This window comes from Fukomys damarensis, unplaced genomic scaffold, assembly GCF_012274545.1.
Source record: "Fukomys damarensis isolate Sample0158 unplaced genomic scaffold, DMR_v1.0_HiC HiC_scaffold_28, whole genome shotgun sequence".
NCBI classification, from domain to species: domain Eukaryota; kingdom Metazoa; phylum Chordata; class Mammalia; order Rodentia; family Bathyergidae; genus Fukomys; species Fukomys damarensis.
In genome coordinates this window covers 42077961-42083960 of record NW_022900940.1, presented here as the reverse complement: position 1 = coordinate 42083960, position 6000 = coordinate 42077961, and positions in this window count along the sequence as shown.

Genomic DNA, 6000 nt, shown 5'->3' with positions numbered 1-6000 from the left:
GTACCAGATCCCTAGTTCAATCCCTGGTACCAAAAAAAAAAAAGAATATACTTAGGCTACATTAAAGATATATGTAGTGAGTTCAAGGTCAATCTCGACTACTTCGTGAGAACATGTCTCAAAAAAAAACCTCCTCATGTTGCTATTAGCCTGTGTTTATATCGCTGAAGATGAGGCAATGTCCACAGCCCTGTGTGCTTTCAAGGCTCCCAGAACAGTCCTTGTCATCTTACAGATGCTCAACAATGTCAGTAATTTGATCAAATTGTATCACTGGATAGGATGCAAAAGAAAAGACGGTAGAAAATGTGTGCAACTTTTCAGTTGCTCCAGCCACATTGCACAACTTGCAATTTCCTAGCACCCCTCTATGCCTCTGCACACACACCACACACACTACTAGCCTGAGCTGGGGCCTGGTGTGAGGAAAGGCTTTGTTCCTGCTGACTCTTGGAGCCAACAGCCCCAGCAGTGGGAGGGAGTGAGAGGGTTAGGACCTGCATACAGGGAGGCAAAATTTGCACATTCACGCCACTGGAGAGCAAATCACTGGTGATATAAAGTTGCTATAGGAACCTCTCCCCTTTGGGGAGGCCCCACAATTGAGGTTTTATAAGACCCTAATATTTATTAAATAATTCTTAGTAAATTTCCATTTCCTCATGTATTTTATGAGCCTCTTTCTTATGAGGTTACCCTAACTGATCAAGGCAGTAATTATCATCTTTCTTCAAGCCCTCCTGGAAGGGCTCTGACTCTTTCAGAATCTAATAATACCGGCTATTAGATTTGTCCAGGAGGAAATTATGTGATATTTGAGAAAGGCTCACACCAATAAGCCAATCAATGTCAGAGCCTTCCCTTTCAGACCTTTTAGTGGGAGTCTATTCTGGAGAAAAATTCCTTGGTTCCATTAAAGTATGCACATGCCATTTTTCCAGAAATTCTACAGAAATATTCATTTATTGTTCAGTGGTTTATGTGCCAGGATGGGCATTATTGCCACAGCTTGGAAAAAACCTAACTGTCTGTGAACATGACATTGGTGGGATAGATCTTGGGAAATTCAGTCAATGAAATATTATGTCATTAAAAAATAAGGTAGGGCCAGGGATTTTGCTCAGTGGTTCTGGCACTTGCCTTGCAAGCACAAGGGCCCGAGTTCGATCCCCAGTACCAAAAAAGGTAGCCTTTGCCAACAAATGACCTGGAAAAACAAGACTTCAATACACAAAAACAAACAGAAATGAAGCTTAACCCTTACCTTGCCCCATATGTAAAAATTAGTTTTAAGTAAAAGCTAAATGTAAGAGCCAAAACTATTAAACTTCTATAAGAAATCAGGAGGTAATCTCAGTGATCTTTTTGTAAGCAAAGATTTCTTAACGATACAAAAAGCATAAATCTTTTTTTTTTTCTTTCTGGTATCGGCGATCAAACTCAGGACCTTGTGCCTGCGACGCAGGTGCAGCTTCACTGAACTAAATCCCCTATCCCTAAGCATAAATCTCTTTTTAAATGTTAAATTATATACACTTCATAAAAACTTAAAAACTTTCACTCTTCAAAACTTAATATTAAACTGAAAATCCAAACCAAAAAACTAGGAGAAATATTTGTAAAACGTGTGACTGAAAACTTGTATCTAAACTATAAAATATCTTTTACAACTCAACAACAACAATAATAAGAAAAACCCAGTTTAAAAACAATGATGGAGACAGACATTTCACCAAGGACGATACATAAATTATAAGCACTGGAACAGATACTCACATCATTAGTCACTAGAGAAATGTAAATTAAAAAAACAGTGAAATATCACTATACACTATGAGAATGGCTAAAATTAAGGGGACTGAAAATATAAGCATTGAGGAGCAATTGAAACTTCCAAACATTGCTAAGAGAACGAAAAATGTAGTTAACCACCTGTAAAACTATGTAGCACTTTCTTGTAAAGTTAAATATACACTAATGATACAATCCAACAATTCTACTCCCCAGTATTTAACCATGAGAAGTGAAACACACACTCACACAAGGACATGTACATGTTAATAATCATGTTATTTGCAATAACTAAAATCAAAACCAACTCAATTGGCCATTAACTGTGCATGGATAAACAAATTGTATATACGCATACAACGCGAACAACTTGCCAATAAAAGTGAACTACGAGAAAAATGACATAGAAGAATCTCAAGAGCATTATGCTGAACGAGTTTCCAGAACACTACTGTGTGGTTTTTTGTTTGTGTTTTGTTTGTTTTTTGTTTTTTCGGTTTTTTTTTTTTTGTACCAGGGATTGAACTCAGGTCCTTGCGCTTTTCGAGACAGGCGGCAGAACCACTGAGCTAAATCCCCGACGCCAGAACAATACTGTGTACGGCTATTTATATGATCATATGGTTTTCAGCTTAAGTGTCCCTCAAAGGTTCAGATGTTAAAGGCTTAGTTCTTGCTGAGAGCACTATTGGGAACTGGCGAGACCTTTAAAGGATGGGGTACCGGTAGAAGGAAGTGAGTTCACTGGGGGCATGCCCTCAAATGATATATTTTGTCCCTGGCTCATCTCCCTCTGTCCCTTTCTCCTTCCTGTTTGCCATGAGGTGAACATCTTTGCTCTGCCACTCACTCTCTACCATGATGTTCTGTCTCATCACAGGCCCAGAAACAAGAGAACTAGCTGACTATAGCCTGAAAATATGAGCCAAAATAAGTCTTTCCTCTGTGATACTTAACTGATTGTGTGAACCTGAGTAAGAAGTACCCAACTAAATTGGATGAGCATTGTTCTGGGTGTGGCTGAGGGGATTTACTAAAGATTTGCTTGGATTTATTGGGTGTGAGGACAGCAAGCAATGGGCTTGCCACCTAAATGGTATGAAAGGGAAGGCTCGCTTGTTTCTTTAAAGGAGCTCCAGTTTTCACCTTCACTTTGGATGTTGTCTCCTAGCTTCCAAAACAGACTCTTCAGTCTTCCATCACAGACCCTTCAGCCTCCTGATACAGACTCACATGGGACACTACAGTGAGCTCCAGGCCTTCAACTGGATCCTTCAGATCTCAGAGGCATGGACAGACCTTCTTGCACTCTTTCACACTTGACTCTGTGTGTATCCATTGTAAGCCAATCTTAGAAATTTTTATAGATTTGTATATCTTTCTGTTTTTGTTTTTGGGACCTTGAGCTTGTGAGGCAGGCGGCGGCACCACTGAGCTAAATCCCCAGTCCTATATTTGTATATCTTGCATTAAATTTGCTCCTCTAGTAAACAATGACTGGTTTTGGTACCAGGAGTGGGGCCACTGCTGTGGTTCACAAGTATTTGGAACTGGTTTGCAGGAAGAGTTTGGAAAGGTCTGGAGATGCCAGCAGAAGCAGCAGCCCCAGAACACTATAAATTGAACTTGATGAGAGAGTCTGACCAGAGCTCAGACCAAAATGCTGATAGAAATGCTGCTGGTAAATATCAGGATTAGGAGATTTTTGTTGGAAAGGAATGCATTGGCTGTTACACTCCAGAACATGTGTGTTATGCTTTGACATAAAATTTGTCTGCATCTTGCTCTTTTCCAGAGATTTTTCCTGAGACTAACAGTGCTCGACTAATTAATCTGGCACAAGAAATTTTAAGGCAGTCTCATGTGGAGGCGATGGCATGGCTACTATTTGGGGCTTTTAGCCAGATCTATGTTGAAAATCAAAAGTAAAGAGCTCATCAGAATGATTTAAAATGTGAGTTTGGCCAGAAAGGAAGCTCTGGTAAAGCTGCAGACTGCAAAGGTGGAGAAGAAGAGAACTTGGTTGCTGAGAAGAGGACAATAGAAAATACGGTCTGAGGACATCACACTAACCAGCAGGACTCAAGGTGATGTAGCCTCAAAACTGCAAAGGTAAAAAAATACTTTGAGAAGAGAGCCCCAGAGCACCATGTTCCAAAATGGTGGTGGCCTAGGGAAGTTTTTCTCAGGATTTGGCTCCTAGTGCTCAGAAATCCAGGTGGTCAACCCTTACAGCCAAGAGAGAAGGAAGTCTGGATACTGTTTCAGATGGCAGCAGACCCTGGCATCACCCACATGGTGATGGTTTTAGGTGCACACAGAAAGTGAGAGTTGTGGGGTCAGGAATACTCCCACTCAGATTTCAGAAGGCCCCTCAGTGTACAAAGCTGTGAGTGCAAAGCTGAAGGTGCAGTGGAGACTCCAGAAGGTTGAAGAAGCCAGAAATGTGGATCATCTGAGATGCGAGGAATGAACAAAGCTGGCACAAGAGAGAATCCCTGAGACGTGCCACTACCTGCAGGGCCATAGGCGCAGAGCCACCCAAGCCCTCTGGAGTTCACATCTTACCAGACTGCCTTGGATGCTGGACATGGAACCACAGGACTTCATGTGCCCTGCTGGATTTTGGACTTGTGTTAGTCCCATTCCTTTCTATCCCATCAGGAATGGGAATGTTTATTTTGTGCCATTGAATGTTGGAAGTATTTAACTTCCTATTCATTTGTACAGGGGTGTGCAGCTAAGAGTCTGCCTTAAATCTCAGAGAAGACTTTGGATTTGGACATTTGAGTAGTGCAGAAACTGTTAGGACTAGCGAGTCTTAGAGATGGACCAAATGACTTTTGCAGAAAAGGATGTGAATGAGTCTTTGGAGGGCCAGGGGCAGCATGTTATGGCTTGTGTCTAGATATCTCTGCAAAGCCTCACATACTCATAGGTAGGGCTTTTCAGAGTGACTAAATCTAAGGTATGACGCTGGGATTAAGGTTGCGATACTGGGATCATGGATGCCCCACTCTGGGTGTGGGTGGTGCCACTCAAAGGGAAGTTGCCCGAATAATATACAAAGGCAGGCTTGTCTGCTTGCTGCTTACGACCACTGCTTACTGCACACTTCCTCCTGCCTTCTTCCTGCCACACCATGAACCTCTGTGATGTCCTTCTGCTGTGCCACTCTGCTTTGGGGTCAGCTAACTATGGACTGAAATCTCTACAAAGTGTGAGCTAAATAAACCTTTCCTCCTTACATTAAACTTTGGGTGTCAGGTGTTTTGTCTCAGCAATGAGAAAAAGTAATGGAAACATCCTCCTTTTAAGTTGCTTATCTGAGGTATTTTGTCACAGCAGTGGAAAGCTGACTAATACATATAGCATTCTGGCAAGGTCAAAATTAGAGATGGAGGACAGATGTGCTTGTCAGGGGTTAGGGCTGTGAGCACAGAACTTACTGTAACCACTTCCTCCTCCATCCCAATAACTTTTTGTGGTGAGGGAAGTGTTCCTTGTCTTGGGGTGATTGTGTACTTTATCAAACCTCATCAAATGGCGCTCCTAAAAAGAGTGAATAAGTTGTATATAAATTTTCCCTCAATAAACTTGACTTTAAAATAAGAAAAAGATAGTTCACACTTATGCAGTGACATGGAAGGCTGTCAATAGAAAGCTTTTCAGTGAAATAGGAACATATTGTACATCTAACTCTTCCTTATGTGTGTATGTACACATTTTCTTTATCCAATCATCCGAACTTTGTTTGCTCAGTTGGTTGTTCTTTTGGAGGCAGAGTCTTACTATGTAGTTCAAGCTGGCCTCAAACTTGTGATAACCCTCAGACTCCTGAATGCTGGGATTACAGGTGTACCCCACCATGCCTGACTGAAGCTTTCTTTTTTTAACCTTAAAAGTACTTGCATTCTTTGAATTTTATAATGTACATTTTTTACTTTCTAACTTTAAAATGCAGGTTTATTTTAAATTCAATTCTGACCACCTTAGAAGTAAAGGAAGAAAAAGGTATCTTTCCTATCCTAGGTCCAGCAAATCCTTTGCTCACATGCTGCAGAGGGGCAGAGTTGTTGACTGGTCCTGGTGCAGACACAGACCTCGGAGACTAGTCTTTCTGGATCAGAACTAATCATGAAGGTCCTGGCTACCTCCTACCAGTACTGGAATCAGCAGTCAGGAGAAAATACTGGGCAGCCGAGGAAC